A 20,719-nucleotide genomic window follows, 5' to 3' on the forward strand; every position below is an offset into this window, starting at 1 on the left:
CTGTTCTCTAGATTGCCTTTCATTTCATTTTATTTATTGCTGTTGTGCTGTGAAGAAGCTTTTTTTCTTTATTAGTTGCAGTCTGGCCTGGTTATTTTTTCTATTTTGCCTGGGGGTTCTTGTCACATCCAGAAACTCCTGTCCAAAACAAACCTCCAAAACTTTTTCTCTAGGTTGTCCTGAGGAGTTTTAAGTTTTAGCGCTCACATTGAATTCTGTCCTGCAGGTTGAGTTAAATTTTATCAGTGGTGTCCAGTTTTATTGTTTTACATGTGAATGTCCATTTATACCAGCACCATTCATTGAAGAAACTTATCTTTCCCTTCATCTGTGGCTTGCAGCTTTGTCACAGATTACTTGAAAGTATGTGCCTGGGTTTATTTCTATGTTTTCTGTTCTGTTCTATTAGTCTATGTGTCTGTGTTTCTCCAGCAACACATTGTTTGCTTGTTTTCTTTTTGTAATAAATTGAAGTCAGGAAGTGATGCCACCTGGTTGGTTCACGCTCAAGATTGCTTTTGCTATTCGACGTCTTATTATTCCATAGATTTCAAGATTCTCTTTTCATTTCTTTGTAAAATATCATTGGAGTCACTGCGATTGCATTTAATCTGTAGGTGGCTTTGTGTATTATAGCTATCTCCACCATATTTCATTTCCAGATCCATGAACACAGGTTGTCTTTCGACTTATTTGCATTTTCTTCCATTCCTTTCATCACTGTTTTATAGTGTTCAATGTACACATGTTTTGCACTTAGGTTGAATTTATTCCTGAGTATTTTTTTGTTTTTGATTCTATTTTTTTAAAAATATATTTTATTGATATTTTACAGAGAGGAAGGGAGAGAGATAGAGAGTTAGAAACATCGATGAGAGAGAAACATCGACCAGCTGCCTCCTGCACACTCCCCACTGGGGATGTGCCCGCAATCCAGGTATATGCCCTTGACTGGAAACGAACCTGGGACCCTTCAGTCCGCAGGCCGACGGTCTATCCACTGAGCCAAACCGGTTTCGGCTTGATTCTATTTTAAATTTGACTACCTTCTTTATTTTTCTGTCATATAATTTATTCTTAGTGTGTAGAAGTGCAACTAATATTTTTATGTTTATTTTTCATCTCGTAACTTTTCTGAATTTAATTCTTTTTTCTTCTATCTTCACCTGAATACTGAAAATACTTCTTTCCTTGATTTTTTTTTTTTTTTTTTTTAGAGAAAGAGAAAGGGAGGAGAGTCAGAAAGAGAAAGAGAAACATCGATTGGTTGCCTCCCACATGTGCTCCTAATGAGAGTAGGACCAGACCTGCAACCCAGGTACCTGTCCTTAACTGGGAATTGAACCCCTGGCCCACCAGTGCACAACCTGGTTCTCTCACCAGTGAGCCACACTGGCTAGGGCTGTTTATTTATTCTTTAAATTATTTATTTTTTACTATATATATATATATATATATATATATATATATATATGTAGTAAATGATAAGAAAAACATAAATAATAAGAGTCATAGATCACCTGTCTCTTGCATGACCCCCATTGGTGATTGAGCCTTCCACCTCTGTAGGTAGCCTGACAAAGGATTGAATTGTGACCTCTTAGTTCATAGATTGATGCTCAATCACTGAGCTGAACTAGCCATCCTTTATTTATTGATTTTAGAGGCATGAAGGGAGAAAGAGAAAGAGAGAGGGAAACATTAATCTACTGTTCTATACATCTATGCATTCACTAGCTCTCCCCTGCATGTGCCCTGATGGGGGAATCAAACCTATAACCTTGGTGCAGAGGGACCACACACTCACTAAGTGAGACACTGACCAAAGTTCTGAATTTTTAAAATTATTTTCAGGAACTTATATTGGGATCTTTTTAAAAAAATATTTTATTGATTTTTTACAGAGAGGAAAGGAGAGAGAGAGAGAGTTAGAAACATCGATCAACTGCCTCCTGCACACTCCCCACTGGGGATGTGCCCACAACCAAGGTACATGCCCTTGACCAGAATCGAACCTGGGACTTATCAGTCCGAAGGCCGACTCTCTATCCACTGAGCCAAACCGGCTAGGGCTTTATACTGGGATCTTGACAAATTTCTCTATGGAGGGGCATGTCATCTGATACCATCTCTTATGATGCATTGGCTTCGTAGTGACAGGTGTAATATCTTTTCTTGCATTTCTTTTTGAACTTATTTGAGGCTTGCTTTTTGTTTTGTTTTGTTTTTTGTTTGTATTTTTGTTTTTTTATTGTAGCTGAAGGTTTGAAAAGTTTTTTATCTTTTAAAAAAATACCTTTTAGGTATTCCTTTCTTTTGTCTTGTCTCTCTTTTATTCATGTTTATTCTAATATAATTGTCCCATTTCTTTGCAACTTTTGGGTTTACTTTCCTGTTGTGTTTCTAGTTTCTTGAGGCGCCAGGTTACGTTCTTTGAGATCTTTCTTGATAATGGAGGCATTTACCCCTACAAAAGTTCCTCTTAGATTTACATATTCTGAATGTTATACATAAGCTTTGGTAGGTTGTCTTTTTATTTACTTTGTGTCTAGACCAGTGGTGGCGAACTTATGACACACGTGTCAGAGGTGACACGTGAACTCATTTTTTTTTGGTTGATTTTTCTTTGTTAAATGGCATTTAAGTATATAAAATAAATATCAAAAATATAAGTCTTTGTTTTACTATGGTTGCAAAGATCAAACAATTTCTATATGTGACACGGCACCAGAGTTAAGTTAGGGTTTTTCAAAATGCTGACACGCCGACCTCAAAAGGTTCGCCATCACTGGTCTAGACTTTTTTGAGTGCTGTTGTATGTTTGGCTTCCTTGAAATTCTTATGTATTTATTTGTTACTAGAGGCCCGGGGCACGGATTCGTGCACTGGTTGGGGATGTAGCCTGTGGGGATCTGCTCATTGTGGGAGCAACGCTCATCCTGGTCAGCTGAGTGGCTCTAGACCCCGGCCCCTTTGTGCAGCTGCTGAATGAGGAAATTAGTCTGAGCTGATATGTTGGGGTAAAGTCTTGGGTAAAGGCATGTCCTGTGTCCTGGAGGAACCTGGCAGAGATCTTTGCACCCCAAAGCCACTCGGTAAATGTCCATGATGTGTGATGCCAGGTCAGTGACGCCATTGGCGATGTTCAGAGGTGCCATGATTTAGGATCCTTAGCTATCAGGACAGCCTCCCTTGGGGGTCCAAGACAAGTCCCCTCTTGCCATCCACTTATACCAGCTCCCTGTGCACTTTCTACACCTTAAAGGGCCTACATGGGAGGTCAGCACAGAGTCTGAATTCTCAGGTATTTGATAAGTTCATAGGCCCAGCCTCACCCTGGGCCTGCTAGTGGCTGCTCCCACTGTGGGAGAACAGCTACTACCAGGGAGCAGCTCCTGCGCTGAGCATCTGCCTCCTGGTGGACAGTGCACATCATAGCAACTGGTCAACCGGTCGCTCTGGTTGTTCCACCATTCAGTTGCTGCACTTTTATATATATATATATTCCTTTCACATAGAGAGGAAGAGAGATGGAGAGAGAGAGAGAGAGAGAGAGAGAGAGAGAGAGAGAGAGTAACATCCGTGTGAGCATCAATTGGCTGCCTCCTGCCTCCTGCACACCATAACTGGAAATGGAACTCACATACTGATATGTGCCCTGACTGGGAAATGAATCAAAGACCCTTGGATACACAGGACGATGTTCCAATAAACTGAGCCATACTGCACAGGGCATTCTTTGTTTTTTTTAAAAAAATTTTTTTCCCCACTGTTTTTTTGAAGAACAGGCTACAGAGCAGAAGCACAGTGGCTGCTAGACGTAACTCTCACCCTTTTGTTTGACCATATGTATCTTCAAATATGTTTGTTCACCCAATTTCCTGTCATCCTTTCTATTTAGTTCTCCTTTATTTGGTGTTCTATATTACTGTTTGTCTTTATTATAGTCTTATTCCCATATTCTGCGGGGGTGTTTTTTGTTCATGGATAGCTGTCTCCTTACTCGGGGATGGGGAATAGTTCTCTATCTCTGATCCTGCCATCTTGCTGATATCACTCTCATAGGTCTTTTTCCTGTGATCTCATTTGTGTTTTGTTCTCCTACCACAGAGCTGACGATCCATCTTTTCAGTTTTTCTTTTAAGATTTGCATCATTGCCAGGCCAGCTTAGCTTAGTGGTTGAGCATTGAACTGTGAACCAGAAGGTCACGGGTATGATTCCCATTCAGGGCATATTCCTGGGTTGTGGGCTCCTTCCCTAGTGGGGGGGGAGGGCATGCAGGAGGCAGCCAATCAACAATTCTCTCTCATCATTGATGTTTCTCTCTCTCTCACTCTCCCTTCCTCTCTGAAATCAATAAAAATGTATTTAAAACAAAGATTTGCATCATTTATCCCACCAAATGGCTCAACTGGGATGTAACAGGCAGAATCCTTTGTGCATTACAGAAGAAACATGACTTTATCAATGGCAGGGTAGACCCAGAGGAAGTCTTTCCTTGGTGAAGGGCTGTGGGGGCGGTTTTCATGCCTGGACTTTGTTACATTCATAACTAGGAACCCATTTTATTCAACACTGTTTTGCTGCCATTGCCCACTCCTCATCCAATTCTATTTCTTCTTGCTTAATATTGACATTTTGCCAAGGACTCAGTTTTAATACTGATCATTCTATTCAGATTCCCAGCCCATGGATAACCTAATCCCTCTAAATTTTGCACCTCTACCTCTTTCCTGCAGTCCAACATTGGTCCATACCTGCAGAGCCTGAGAGTGCATGTGTATTATTATATTGACACTGAACATCATGTGCTCTAATACAGTTGATTTTTATGGGTTTGAGCACATTGAAATTATCCTACACAGACTCACATGAAAGGTCCTAAAGGAATCCATTTGTGGAGGAAGAACTAGAACATCCTGGCTCTCTTCTTTGTGTCTCATCCTGTGCATCTGTATCTACCCGCCCCCAACCCCCCCCCCCCGCCCCCGCCTTGGTGAGATTTTCATCATCCATGGACCTTTTGGGCCACATTATGTATAACAGCCATTTCCTCAGAGTCTAACTCACTTGTCTTAAAAATCATTCTATGGAATCATATTCTGATCATAATAGATAAACACTTGTGAAGGTATTCTGTTTTTATAAGGTCAACATGTACTTCACCAGCTTTTCCTTTTGTTTAGGTTGCTGCTGTGGAGCAGATAATTTGGAGGCAGTGACTGAACAGAACGTTTTTGTAGGAATGTCAAAGGCAAGGAATCCCAAGTTAACCTTGTCTTCCCAGAAGAGCCACCCCCGTGAGAGTTGTGGACTAGTCTTGGGAAATATTTTCCACGTGATGGAGGGGCAGGGAACACAACAGGGACAGATACTGTTGAGGTGTGGGGCATGTTCACAAGGATTTTATTTCAGTGCACAATTACACCAGCAGCATATGAGAGACACTTTCATTAGAGGTGTGGACAGCATCTCACTTGCAAACAGCTGCAATTTCAGTGTGTCCCAGAATCGTTTCACATGCGGGGAGGTTGGGCAGGGTGTCCTTACCGAGTCAGGACATCTCCACCTAAAGGCTACTCAGACCAGGATCAGTCCAAATGCTATTCCGACATGTGGGATGATGTTTCAAAGGAGAAGAAACTATTACACCAGAAAAGAATGTAAGACAGACATTAGTTGCACCCACACATTTTTTCAGGAAAAGGATGTCCATGCAGGAAGTCAGTGCTTTGTGTGCTCTGAATGTGGGAAAGGTTTTACCAGTAGAAATGGCCTCCGTTATCATCTGAGAGTTCACAGTGGAGAAAGGCCTTATGAATGCAATGAATGTGGGAAATCTTTTCCCAGAAGCACTGACCTTCGTCGTCATCAGAGAGTTCACACTGGAGAAAGGCCGTATCAGTGCAGTGAATGTGGCAAAGCTTTTAGCAGTAGTAATAGCCTCGGTGATCATCAACTTTTGCACACTGGACAAAGGCCTCATAAGTGTAGTGAATGTGGTAAAGTTTTTACCAGTAGCAATGGCCTCCATTATCATCACAGAGTTCATACTGGAGAAAGGCCTTATGAGTGCAGTGAATGTGGGAAATCTTTTACCAAGAGCACTGCACTTCGTCGTCATCAGAGAGTTCACACAGGAGAAAAGCCTTATCAGTGCAGTGGATGTGAGAAATCTTTTGCCAGTAGCACTGCCCTTCATTATCACCAAAATGTTCACACTGGAGAAAGGCCTTATCAGTGTAGTGAATGTGGGAAATCTTTTCCCAGTAGCACTGCCCTTCGTTATCATCAAAATGTTCACACTGGAGAAAGACCATATCAGTGTAGTGAATGTGGGAAATCTTTTACCAATATCAGTAACCTTCGTTTTCATCAGAGAGGTCACACTGGAGAAAAGCCTTATAAATGCAGTGAATGTGGGAAATCTTTTTCCAGTAGCAGTGACCTTACTTGTCATCAGAGAATTCACACTGGAGAAAAGCCTTATAAATGCAGTGAATGTGGGAAATCTTTTACCACTAGGAATGGCCTTCGTTATCATCAACATTTTCACTCAGGAAAAAGGCCTTATCAGTGCAGTGAATGTCAGAAATCTTTTAACATTAGCAGTGAACATTGTTGTCATCTGAAAGTTCACACTAGAGAAAAGCCTTATAAATGCAGTAAGTGCGGGATATCGTTTATCAGTAGCACTGCCCTGCGTCGTCATCAGAGATTTCACACTGGAGAAAAGCCTTATAAATGCAGTGAATGTGGCAAATCTTTTACAAGAATTGATAGCCTTCATTGTCATCAGAGATTTCACAGTGGAGAACGTCCTTATGAGTGCAGTGAATGTGGGAAATCTTTTACCAGGAGCAGTAGCCTTCGTAATCATCAAAGTTTACACACTGGAGAAAGGCCTTATCAGTGCATTGAATGTGGAAAGTCTTTTACCACTAGCACTGATCTTTTTCGTCATCAGAGAGGTCACACTGGAGAGAAGCCTTATAAATGCAGTGAATGTGGGAAAACTTTTACAAGGATTGATAGCCTTCTAACTCACCAGAGATTTCACACAGGAGAAAGTCCTTATGAGTGCAGTGAATGTGGGAAATCTTTTACCAGGAACAGTAGCCTCCGTAATCATCAAAGCTTTCACACTGGAGAAAGGCCTTATGATTGCAGTGATTGTGGGAAATCTTTTACCACCTGCAGTGACCTTTCTCGTCATCAGAGAGTTCACACTGGTGAGAGGCCTTATGTGTGCACTGAATGTGGAAAATCTTTTACTACTAACACTCACCTTCATACTCATCAGAGAGTTCATACAGGAGAAAAGCCTTATAAGTGCAGTGAATGTGAAAAATCTTTTACCAGTAGCAGTGACCTTCATTGTCATCAGAGAATTCACACTGGAGAAAAGCCTTATAAATGCAGTGAATGTGGGAAATCTTTTAACAGTAGCACTGTGCTTCATTGTCATCAGAGAATTCACACTGGAGAAAAGCCTTATAAATGTGGGAAATGTGGGAAATACTTTACCTGGAGCACTGCCCTTCATCGACATCAGAGAGTTCATACGGGAGAAAAGCCTTATCAGTGCAGTGAATGTGGGAAATCTTTCAAAAGTACTAATGGTCTTCAATATCATCATAGAGTTCACATAGGAGAAAGCCGTTATGAATGCAATTAACATGAGGTATCTCTCAGCCAAATTTAAATTGCTGTGCACATATGAGTCCAAATGTGAGAAATTTCTTACATGTGTAGGAAATGTAGTTTCTTAGTTAGGTCTTAACAATAGTATGAGAAAATTCGTGAAGTCTCTTTTGTCAGAATTGTATCTCATACATTTAATCACCCACATTATGTAAACTCCCCATCAGTGTTTTTGCTGTTGTGTTTGTTTTTATGTTGGAACCATATGTATCTATGTTACACTTTCCAATATACAGAGATTTGTTGCTGCATTTATAAGATTTATGTCACTGTATATTTCTGTTGCTGAACCACGTATAAGGTCCCGACAGATGGCATCAATCACCATCCTCACGTGCCCAGGGAAGCTAACTCTGTTGTCTACTTTGTCGAAGAAAATTAGGAATACCTGAGCCCTTGGTTCTTAATTATTTTCCCTCTCACCAGTTGGCACATAGGACTGATTAGTGTTGGCACCAGAAAACAGTATTGCAGAGGGACTGCCATTCTCAAGGTCACACTTTTCCTAGATGCCAGTGATGAATTTATTGAGTGCATAAGTCATCAATGCAAGAATTTCCAGTCTCGTGTCTCTTTCCTTTGTAAAATAATGATGGCTTTTTCCTAAGGCTTCTTGAATCTTGGGTATTCTATTTATTCTGTGGGTTAGCTTATAAGGAGATCGGGGCTCTCCAAGCATGATGAGGTGAAAACCTTTTATGGGGTTTCAAACATTCTTTGCTTTTCATGGTGCATAAATTAGCTCAGCAGTGTTTGCCAAATTTACACTGCTGCCCATAATTTCCTATGAAACACTGTGGCCTCTAGTACTCATGTGGCGATGGATGCTTTGGGACACAGTGATCACTCCTCAGAGGGGTTAGCTGTGACAACCACGAGTATATCTTCTAGCAGCATGAATTTTTTTGTTGTTCTCAAGGGATGCCCATACACTTGAAGGTAATCTCTTGCCCAGGTCTTGCAGAGGGCCATGTGCCCTAATGCCTACAATTCCATGGGTGCAGGTCACTGGTTGGAGAACCATCACAATTAAGGGAAACCCTTCCACTGCAGAAATACTGACCTAATGAGTTTTGGAGGGGATTGTATCCCATTAGGTGGAATGTTCCTCATCTAAACGTACATCCAGGAATGTTTCCGAGAAAAAGACTACAGGAGCGTTGTGTACACAGATGTGAGGATCTCCAGGCATGTTTATCTTCTGTGGATACAGTCATTGTCATTGAATATAATCAAGAGGTTTGTGTCTTCCTGTATCCTCTGAGATGTTCACCTCAGAGCCATTGGTGAGCTGACAGAAAAGGAAGGACAAATGCAAAGGGTGTCTAGTGCAGGAGTGTGGCTTTTGTGACTCAGCCAGCATTCTTCCTGGTTTGGGTAAAGTTCTTCATTGTTTCATAATTTTCTGTCACTGAGGTGAAACTCTCGCCCAGAGGGCATAAGAAGGTGGATTGAATATAGATTTGCCAAACCTATTTTTCCAATATATTTGAACTTATACAATTTTTAACTTTGAACCATTTTTTAAAAGCTATAATGAGTAAAGTACGTGTTTAGTATAGTATTTCATAAATCTTCATGTGTGCATGAAACTAAAATCATCATTATAGTCATAATACTGACCATATCTGTCACTGTGTAATTGCTTCATGACCTCTTTTAATCTGTCCCTGTTCTTCACAGCTTTCCTAGTAACCATGGATTTACATTCCATTTTAATAGAGAACTTTACTTTTTTCTAAGTATTTTTCTGCTTTAAGTTATGTTTCATAAATACTTGGAGTTTCATTAAAGATATATTAATAATCTTTTTTTCTGATAAATATGCTTACCTTTGAATATATCACCAATAACTTGCCCATTTTTATGAATATTTTGTTATTTCTAATAAAGTTGGTATAAACATTTCTGTATAATTCTTTATATGGTTATGTTTTATTTACCTTCATCAACAATTCATTGTATAATCTGAGTCGTTGAGAATTTGAATGTTTAAATTGACAAAGTTTAGCATATTGTGGTCTATACGGAATATACCAGCATGGATGTTGTGGTTCAGTTGTTTGGCTGTGATCCCAGGTACAGAAGGGTTGCTAGTTGAATTGCTTGGTGTGTCCCTGGGTTGTGGGCTAGCTTCCCAGAATGGAGTGTGCAAGAAATGGCTGGTCTATGTTGTATGCCTGCATTGTGTTTTTTTCCCTTGCCCTTCTTCTCTCTCCAAAAATTAATAAAATTGCCCACCTGGCATGTCTCAGTCATTGAGCTTTGACCTATGAACCAGGTGGTCATGGGTCGATTCCAGGTCGGATACATTCCCGAGTTGCTGGCTCAAACCGAGTGTGGGGTATGTAGGAGGCAGCTAGTCAGTGATTCTCTCTCATCATTGGTGCTTCTATCTGTCCCTTCCTCTCTGAAGTTAATAAATATATATATTTTAAAAATCAATAAGCTATTCCTTAAAAATAAAAATAAACTGATTGTACCTTTTGGCATTTTTCCACCAGTGTATGAAACATTCACATGCTCCACATCCTAGAGCAGCGGTTGCCAACTGGTGGTCTGAGAACCACAGGTGGTACTTGAGGTCTAAAAGGTTGGTCTGCTGGTTTAAAGAAACCTTTGGAGCAGCAGTCGCCAAACGGTGGGCCACGAACCACTGGTGGTCATAAGGTCCGAAAGGTTGGTGACTACTGTACTAGAGAATATCTTCTTTGGTCAATCATTCTTTATTTAAAAACTAGTGGCCCAGTGCACGAATTTGTGCACATTAAAAGGAAATTAATTAGAAGAAATATTTTAATATCGCTATTTGCCCTTTCTCTATAATAGAAGTGCCAGAGATGAAAGAAAATTAGTAAAGTGTACATGAAAATATATAAATTGATTAATAAATAAACAATAACAATTTGATATAGCAACAAAGACAAGATATAAGGACAAAAACATGATATAAAAACTATTGATAAAAAAAATTTTGACTGATGTGCATCACAAGATCGTGGCGGAATAGGAAGACGCATCCCAAGGCTTGTCCCCGAGCAAACAGAATGAGCAGCTAAAACTAATAACACCCACCCCGAATTGGTGAAGTATACTCAGCTGGTGAGACAGTTTGCAGCCAGGAAGAGCAGAGTTCCCCTGGAAAGGTAAAAACCAGGGATCTAGGCAGGAAAGTTTGCCAGACTTCTGAGCCCAGAGGGTCAGAAGGAGACTGCATGGTACCCAACCGCGTCACTTGGGACAGGCACAGCCCCTGACTGTGGAAAGTAGATCCGTGGGACTGTTGGCGCCAGGGGATTTGAGATCTGGGTTCCACAATTACAGAGGACTGAGTCTTAAGGGGGCAACCTGAAGCACTGAACAGACCATGCAGTGCTGGTAAGAGAGGAGCTTACAGAGAATCAGTCCTCCCCGTTTCTGCGGCCGGCGTTTGTTTGTTTTCAGTGAACCCTGTTCATAGCACATTTTGGATACAGACACTCACCCATGCTGAAGAGCAGGAGAAGGTGTGGACGAGTGGAATCTGGAGAGAGGCTGGGGAGAGAAGGGGGTCCAGGAGAGGTGGCAGCAAATTGAGTACTGAGTCAAGCCTGAGCCCAGGACTTGGGCAGCCATTTTCTCCTGAGGATATAACTCCTCCCTCCAGGCTCCAGGCAAGGAATACAGCCACACCCAGATTCCACCTAAATGGGATGAAAGATTAAAATAATCTGATTAGTCCCTGGGAGTTAACAGGGTCTGGCCTATAGAGGGGCTTTCAGTCCTAGCAACAGAAAAAAAATCACAGACATTCCAGAAAACTGGGATCTTAAGCCAGCCAAAGGAATGACATTTCAATTTTTCATTTTTATTTTTTTATTATTATTTTGTTAGCTTTTTTTCTTTCTGCTTTGTTTTTCCTTCTTTGGTTTGTTGCTCTTTTTTTTGCTCTCCTTTTTTTGTTTGTTGCTTTATTTTCTACTTCCTTTTACATTATTTTCTCAACATGTGAGCAGCAGACACGTGAGCAGCACGCTCATGTCCAAGGAGCATCAGCCCCGTGAGCAGCCTGCCTCAGGCCTAAGAGCAGCAGCCTCATGTGGCCAGCCCCTGTCCAAGGAGCAGCAACTGTGTGAGCGGCCCGCTTCCCTGTCCAAGGAGCAGCAGCCGAACGAGCAGTCTACCTACGTCTGAGGAGTGGCAGCTCTGCACAGCCTGCACCCTGCACTAGTCCGAGGAGCAGCAGCTGCACAAGCATCTTGCCCTCGTCCAAGCAGCAGCAGCCACATGAGCAGCCTGCCCAATCTGAGAAACAGCAGCTGTGTGAGCAGCCCGCCCCCATCCGAGGAGCAGCAGTTCTGCAAGCAGCCCGTCCCCATTTTAGAAGCAGCAGCAGCCACCCCGGTCCGTGGAGCAACAGCCACACGAGCAGACTGCCCACGTCCGAGGAGCGGCAACCCTGTGTCGATCAGCTGCCTCCTGCACATCTCCCACTGGGGATGTGCCCGAAACCCAGGTACATGCCCTTCACCGGAATCGAACCTGGGACCTTAAAGTCCACAAGCCGATGCTCTATCCACTGAGCCAAACTGGTTTCGGCACATATATTTCTTTTATCTTGAGCCATTTAAGTTACAGTTACTTTGCAATCCTGGAGACAGACTGGCAGATGTATAGGTAGTTTTCCTATCAGTATTTTTCCCAAGGCTATAAAATATGACTAGAGAGAAAGTTATGAAGAGTTAAAAAGAGGCTTGTTTAAAGTAGTTCAGGGAAGTAAACTTTCTACTGACTAGAGACTCCGTGGTGCAAATTATCTCTGAGGTGTGACAACAGGAGGGCGGAGGGATAGCAAGAATGTAGTCTTGCAAGTTACTTCTCTTGTTCAGCAGTTTGAACAGAGGAGTTGTTGGATTAGAGGAGTCAACAATCTTGGGGTTTAATTGGCAGGTGCTTCTCATAAATTGTGGAAGGCCACAGCCAAGAAACATACCTTTTTCTTGTCCTTACAAATACCTCCACCACATTTAGAACCTAAGACTTTATTGACCTGAAGAATGACTACTTGTAGCTGACCAAATAAAGGCACACCATCAATACTGGGAGCATTGTGTTTAGGAGGACATCCGAAATGGGTCCCTGAGTTAATAAACCACTCATTGAATTTTCACCTCAACCCACAGGTTCTAAGTCCCCAGTATGGACAAAAATGATGCCACACAGTAAACCTAGTAATCTCAGGGAGCCTGGCACGGCATGGGCAATCTTGCAAACTCGGAAGCTAAAAGTACCCACGTAGGATGCTTTAAAGTTAAAACTTTCCAAGTAAAACCTAGTCACAGGGGTATTTATGTCCTAGTCTATTTATTTTGTTTTGTCTGTGAGTGTGTGTGTGTCTGTGTGTGTGTGTGGTTTTTAATTTTTTGCAAGGGTCAAATTTTACCTTATTGAGCCCGTCTGTTGTCTTTTTGCATCTGGGATAACATACCTTTGGGTTTTCAGGGACATTTCACTTTCACAGACTCCTAAGAGCACACTCTCTGAACACAAAAGATCACAGAGCCCCAATTATTATTGTTATTGTGTTAAATATTAACTGTTACCTATCAGATAAACTTAAAAAGGAGTTTATGTCTTTTTTTTTTTTTTACTTTTTATCCAATCCCAGAGATTTCCCTCCTTAGCTCCTGCCCCCAATTTATCACCAGTGAATGTCATGTAACCCATTTATGTCTTCTTTAGTCTCATGTATAAAAAAGGTGCAAATCTGCCATTCTCCCAAGCAATTTATTGTTATTCTGCTTCCTGGCATTGTTACCGGCTTGGGTCACATAAACTTAGGAAAATCCTCCACAAGTGTGGACATTTTCTTACAACATCACCAAAAACAATTGACTCATGTGAAGCAGGAGAAAGTTACATGAAGGTTATCATCAATTCCAGAGACTCAACTGATTGAACACAGATTAATAAACACAAATTTAGAGCACACTCAGAACACAGCAAGCTAGTGTTTTCCCATTGCATTAAGAGAACAGAAGAAAATTCTCAAGGCTCAGGTGATTTTGTTTTGTGTGTGTGTGTTTAATCCTTACCTGAGGCTGTTTTTTCTTTCTTTTTTTCCCTCCTATTCCTTTCCTCTGAGATTGTGCACTTCCTTCCATGCTTCCATGTCTCTGAATCCACTCCATTCATCACTTTATTTTGTTAATTAGATTTCATATATGAGTGAGATCAAGTGATACTTGTCATTTTCTGACTGACTGATTTCACTTGGTATGATGTTTTCCAGGTGCCTCTACGCTGTCTGTAAAGATTCGACTTTTTTACTGCTGCAGAGATTTCCATGGTATAAATTTTCCACAATTTAAAAAAAAAATTTCAGTGACGAAATGAAAGGGAGAGAGAGCTAGAGAGAGAGAAACATCAGTGATGAGAGAGAATCATTGATTGTCTGCCTCTAGTGCACTGCGTACTGGGAATGAAGCCTGCAACCTGGGCATGTACCCTTGTCCTGAATTAAACCTGGGATCCTTCAGTCTGCAGGGTGACGCTCTATCCAATTAGCCAAACTGACTAGGGCTATATCATAGCACTCTAATCCAGTCATCTATTGATGGGCACTTGGGCTGTTTCCACATCTTTGCTATTGTAAATTGTGCTGCTATCAACAGAAGGGAGTATATATTCTATCTTATTGTTTCAGGTTTCTTAGGATATATTCCTAGAAGTGGAATCACTGGATCAATTGGAAGTTCCATACTAAATTTTTTGAGGAAAGTCTACTGATTTTCATAATGGCTGCACCAGTTTGCATTCGCATCAGTAGTGTACTAGGGTTCCCTTTTTTCCACATCCTCCCCAGCACTTGTCTTTTGTTCATTAGTTGATGGCAGCCATTGTGAAAGCGGTGAGGTCACACGTAATTGTTGCTTTAATTTCCATCTCTCTGGTGATCTGTGACTTTAAGCATCTTTTCATATATTTCTTGACTATCTTATCCACACTGCAGCCCAGGCAGAGCTGACACTTTGGATGGCATCAGAAGGAGATGCCCTTAAGTACTAGCGTCTGTTTTGTGACCTTAACTTTGTATAATGGATTCAATTGAGACAGATTAAGGCAGTTAGGGACTTGAACAACCTCCTCTAGACACATATGTCTGGAGGGAGACACGTGCCAAAAGTCTTGAATGAAGAAACAATGCCTGCCATTCAGAAAAAGCAAGTCCTCGCAGCTAAAGAAAGCCCTGCAGGTGTAGGAGAAACAAACTTGCCCCGGAAATCACCTCCCCTGAAGGCGCTAGAGGACCTTAGTGTACTTGGTGTGTTCTTGGGCTATTTGCCCCTAAATCCAGTCTTAGAGTCAACTGAGAAATACTGGATCCTGGCCTTGGAGCTTAGAAACTACATTACCCAGAAGGCCACGCATGGAATGGAATCAGGCTGAGCCAATGGAGGGTCAGAGAAGGCGTTTCCATTTGGCCCCTTCTGTAGGGCGGGATCAGGAGTCCTTGTAGCTGGATTTCCTCTTAGATTTTTGGCTCAGGCGGTGAGGTTTTCCTGGTAGCACATTCCCGTGAAGTAGGCCAGAGAGTGGTGCTCCCCGCCTCACAGCCCATGGTCGGAGCCTCCAGTGGTGCTCACAGCTCCCACGTGGGATTGAAGCTCGGAGTGGCCACACGAACACACGCCAGGTCCGGGACAGGGACCGCCATTCCTGCAGCGGCTTCTACTCCCGCCCCGCTCAGTCCACAGAGGGCAATGGCGGCGCCCCCGCTGAGGAGACGGGCTGAGGTGAGTTCGATCCCCCAGGCCCTCACCGCCTCCTCACACAGACACCACAGCCTGGGGAGGGCGCCTGTCCCGTCCTGCAGCTCAGTCCACGTGGAGGACCGTGAGGAAGGTGGAGGGGAGAGAGGAGTGTTGTGGCTTCTGAGGACACAGCAGGTGCAGGGCAGAGAGGACAGGGGTGACTTGCATCTGAAGGTCCCTGAGGATGTGGGCTGTGAGTATTGACGGAAAGATCAGAGGCTGCAGGGAGGACGTCACAGACTCATTCGGGGCTTTCCCGGCTGTGGGATCCATCAGGGGCCTGGGGTGGACCTGGAACCGGCTGGACTACAAGCTCTCTACACTACATCGCCCAGACCTTAAATGGCATTGCTTGCTCCCCTGCCCTCCCCAATCCTTCCCACCCAATCAGGCTGCTCTGCTGAGGGCCATCACAGTGAGTAATGGGACTGTGATGAGAGCAGCCTGCACGGGCATTAGGGCCTGGTATCCACAGTAACCTGGGGCCTGGAAGAGGTTGAAGGTGTGGAAGGTGTGTAAGGAATAGGATGGCAGCTCTGGTTTCAATTGTCTCCATTGTGACAGGTTGGCGTGACCTTTGAGGACATTGCCCTGTACTTCTCCAGGGAGGAATGGAGCCTCCTTGATGAGGGTCAGAGACAGCTGTACCTGAATGTGATGCTGGAGAACTTTGAACTTATATCCTCCCTGGGTAAGACCCTCACTCTCGCCAGTGACCTGGACTTGGCTTTGAGGTTTCCCAGGGCCCATCTCCCAGGGTGTGCTCTGTCCTCCCATGTAGACTGTGGAACTGCTTGATTTTCCAATTTCCTGGGTAATTGTTGTCCTAGGGAGGGTTTGTCTGTTTCCACTGCTCCCTTCTATTCCTGAAGTCCCAATACTCCCCGCTGCACTAAATTCACAGGGAAGGACTTGTGGTTGGTAGTGTTGCAGGAAGCCTAAGGGATTCCACCTTGATCAGTGAGGAAAGCATTTTCTATATTCCTGTTGGTCATTTGTACATTGTTTTTGAAGAATTGTTTCTATACCTTATCCTGCTTAATAACTGTATTTTTTGGTTAAACATTCTTTGACTACCTTGTTTATATTATATATTCATTGTTTATGACACCCAGGAGCACATTCTTTTTTAAATTTTTTTTTATTTTTATTGATTTTTTTACAGAGAGGAAGGGAGGGAGATAGAGAGTTAGAAACATCGATGAGAGAGAAACATCGATCAGCTGCCTCCTGCACACCCCCTATTGGGGATGTGCCCGCAACCAAGGTACATGCCCTTGACCGGAATCAAACCTGGGACCCTTCAGTCCGCAGGCCGACGCTCTATTCACTGAGCTAAACCGGTTTTGGCAGGAGCACATTCTTGCATGTGTTTAATTGTGATTTGCAGATGCAGATATTGCTCCCCCACACCCGCCTTTCTACAAAATCCATGTTTTTAGGCAACCCCGCCTTCAGCAGGTCTAGTGCCATCATGTTTCTAGCAAGCCCAGATGCTTGTTACTAGTGCTTAGCAATAGAGTATTTTTAATGAAGTTATATCGAGTTTGGTTTTCAGACACGTCATTGCATTGTTATTAGCCTCCAGTATAGTATTAACATAACTTTCTTATTCCCTGGTAACTCCAACTATTTGTGTGAATTTCTATCCATATCTCAATATTCGCTTTATTGTGCTGATCAGAACTGAATCCACAATCTATTCAAGCGATTCCTTCATAGGATTTGCAAGTATTTTCTTCTGTTCTCTAGATTTCCTTTCATTTCATTTTGTTTATTCTCGTTGTGCTATGAAGAAGCTTTTTTCTTTATTTGTTGCAGTCTGGACTGTGTGTTTTTTCTTTTTTGTCTTGTGGTTGGTGTCACATTTAGAAAATCATCCAAAACTTTTTCTCTAGGTTGTCCTGAGTTATTTTAAGTTTTAGCGCTGATATTCAATTCTGTTATGCAGGTTGTGTTATATTTTATCAGTGGTGTCCAGTATTGTTGTGTTTCCATGTGAGTATTGATTTTCAGCAGCACCATTCATTGAAGAAACTATCTTTCCCTTCTTCTCTGTCTTGCAGTTTTGACAAAAATTACTTGAAAGTATGTGCTGGATTTATTTCTGTGTTTTCTGTTCTCTTCTGTTGATGATGTATGTATATATATAAAATAAATATCAAAAATATAAGTCTTTGTTTTACTATGGTTGCAAATATCAAAAAATTCCTATATCTGCCAAAACCGGTTTGGCTCAGTGGATAGAGCGTCGTTCTGCGGACTGAAGGGTCCCAGGTTCGATTCCGGTCAAGGGCATGTACCTGGGTTTCGGGCACATCCCCAGTGGGAGATGTACAGGAGGCAGCTGATCGATGTTTCTCTCCCATCGATGTTTCTAACTATCTATCTCTCTCCCTTCCTCTCTGTAAAAAATCAATAAAATATATTTTTAAAAAAATTCCTATATCTGACAGGGCACCAGAGTTAAGTTCGGGTTTTTCAAAATGCTGACAGGGCGAGCTCAAAAGTTTTGCCATTACTGTCCTAAGACAGTGGTTCTCAACCTTGGCTTTACATTAGAATCACCTGGGAATCTTTTAAAAATCCTGATTTCTGGGCCTCATCCTCCAGAAATTCCGTTTCTTTGTTACTAATGATGAGGGCCAGAAATCAGGATTTTAAAAAGATTCCCAGGTGATTCTGATGTGCAGCCAAGGTTGAGAACCACTGAATTAGCAGGTGCTTCTCATTAATTGTGAAAGACCACTGTAAAGAAAAGGAAAGAACTTTTTCTTTTCCTTAGAAATACCTCTACCGCATTTAGATCCCAAGGATTTATTGACCTGAAGCTTAACTATGTCTAGGAGTCCAAATAAAGGAACACCAGCAATATGGGGGCATTCTGTTAAGGAGGATGTGAACAATGCATTAGTCAGGAAATAAAGCACTCATTAATTTTTCTCCTCAACCGATAAGTTCTTTTTTAATTTTATTTTTTACTTTATTGATTTCTTACAGAAAGTAAGGGAAAGGGATATAGAGTTAGAAACATGAATCAGCTACCTCCTGCACACCCCCTATTGGAGATATACCCACAACCAAGGTACATGCCCTTGCCTGGAATTGAACCTGGGACCCTTCAGTCCACAGGCCACTGCTCTATCCGCTGAGCCAAACTGGTTAGGGCTAAACCAACAAGTTCTAACTCCCCAGTTTGGACAAAAATGATGGCACATACTAAACCTAGTAAGCTCAGTGATCCTGGCATGCCATGGCCAATCTTAGGAACTCAGAGGCCAAAAGTAACCATGTAAGATGGCTTGAAGTTAAAACTTTCTAAGCAAAAGTAAGCCATAGGGATAGTTATGTCCTAACCTTGTTTTTTTGTTTTGTTTTGTTTTGTTTTGTTTTGCAAAGATCGATTTGTACCTTATTGAGCCTGGCTATTGTGTTTTTGCACCTGGGATAACATACCTTTGGATTTTAGGGGAAATTTCCATTTTACAGAATCTTAAGGGCTCAATCTCCCAACACAGCAGACCACAGAGCCCCAATTATTATTGTTATTGTATTAAATATGAAGTGTTAACTATTCTATAACATGTAAAAAGAAGTTTATGTCTTTTTTTTTAACTTTTTATCCAATCCCAGAGATTTCCCTCCTTAACTCTCTCCCTTAATTTATCACCAGTGAATTTCATATAACCCCCTTATGTCTTCTCCTTAGAGTCTAATGTATAAAGAAGCTGCAAAACTGCCATTCTCCCACCTCAGTGTGTTTTCTTCTTGCTTCCTGGCAATGTCACAGGCTTGGGTCAAATAAACTGAGAAAAATTCTCCATAGGTTTGGACATTTCTTACAACAAAACCAAAAGCAATCCACTCATGTGAAGCAGGAGAACTTTACATGGAGGGGTATCAGCATTTCCAGTGACACAACTGACAGAAGACAGATTTATAAACACAAATTTAGAGCAGACCCAGAACCCACCAAGGTAGAGCTTTCCCACTGCTTTCCGAGAACAGTAGTAAATGCTCAAGTGTCAGGTGACTTTGTTTTTATTGTTTGTGTGTGTGTGCATACTCCACAGGGAAGGATGTTTTTTCTTTCTTTTTTTTATACCCTGCCCCGCCTTCCCTTCTGAGAGTCCGCATTCTGAATTCCACACTCTGAATTTACTCCATTCAACATTGTTTTTTTTGTTACTTAGATTACATATATGAGTGAGGTGAAGTGTTATTTCTCGTTCTCTGTTGACTTATTTCACTTAGCAGGATGCTCTCCAGGTCCCTCCATGCTGTGTAAAAGGGGAAGAGAAGCTTCATTTTTACTGCTGCATAGTATTCCATGGTATAAATGTACCCCTGGGGACCTGTATATTTTGGTTAAACATTCTTTTGACTATCTTGTATATGTTATATATTAATTGCTTATGATATAGAGGAAGACATATTTTTGCATGTGCTTAATTGCGCTTTGCAGATATTGCTCCCTCACACCTCCTCTTCTACCAAATCCATGTTTATGGCAACCCTGGGTTCAGCATGTTAGTGCCATCATGTTTCTAGGAAGCTCAAATGATTGTTACTAGTGCTTAGCAATAAAGTATTTTTAATGATGTTCATTAGAGTTTGCTTTTGATACAGAATCGTGGCATTGTTATTTGCCTGCACTATGGTATTACACACCTTTATTATTCCCTGGGAACTCTACCTATTTGTATGAATTTCTGTCTATATAGAAATATTCGCTTTATTGTGCTGATCAGAACTGAATCTACTCTCTCCAAGGGATTCCTTCATAGGATTTGCAAGTATTTTCTTCTGTTCTCTAGATTTCCTTTCATTTCCTTTTGTTTAATGCTGTTGTTCTGTGAAGTTTTTCTTTATTTGTTGCAATCTGGACTGTTTATGTTTTCTATTTTGTCTGGTAGTTGGTGTCACATTCAGAAAATTCGGTCCTAAACAAACCTCCAAAACTTACTCTCTAGGTTGTCCTGAGGAGTTTTACGTTTTAGCGCTGATATTTAATTCGCTCATGCAGTTTGAGTTACATTTTATCAGTGGTGTCCAGTATTGTTGTTTTTACATATGAGTATTAATTTTTCCCAGCACCTTTCATTGCAGAAACTATCTTTCCCTTCTTCTGTGTCTTGCAGTTTTGACAAAGATGACTTGAAAGTATGTGCCTGGGTTTATTTCTGTGTTTTCTGTTCTGTTGATGTATGTGTCTGTGTT

General features: G+C 41.7%; 1 pseudogene; it reads left to right on the forward strand.

Moving 5' to 3' along the window:
• The window catches only part of LOC111823161, a 64,443-nt pseudogene that overhangs the window by 30,159 nt on the left and 13,565 nt on the right, over nucleotides 1-20,719 (forward strand).

This window comes from Myotis lucifugus, unplaced genomic scaffold, assembly GCF_000147115.1.
Source record: "Myotis lucifugus unplaced genomic scaffold, Myoluc2.0 scaffold_412, whole genome shotgun sequence".
In the NCBI taxonomy this organism is placed as follows: Eukaryota; Metazoa; Chordata; class Mammalia; order Chiroptera; family Vespertilionidae; genus Myotis; species Myotis lucifugus.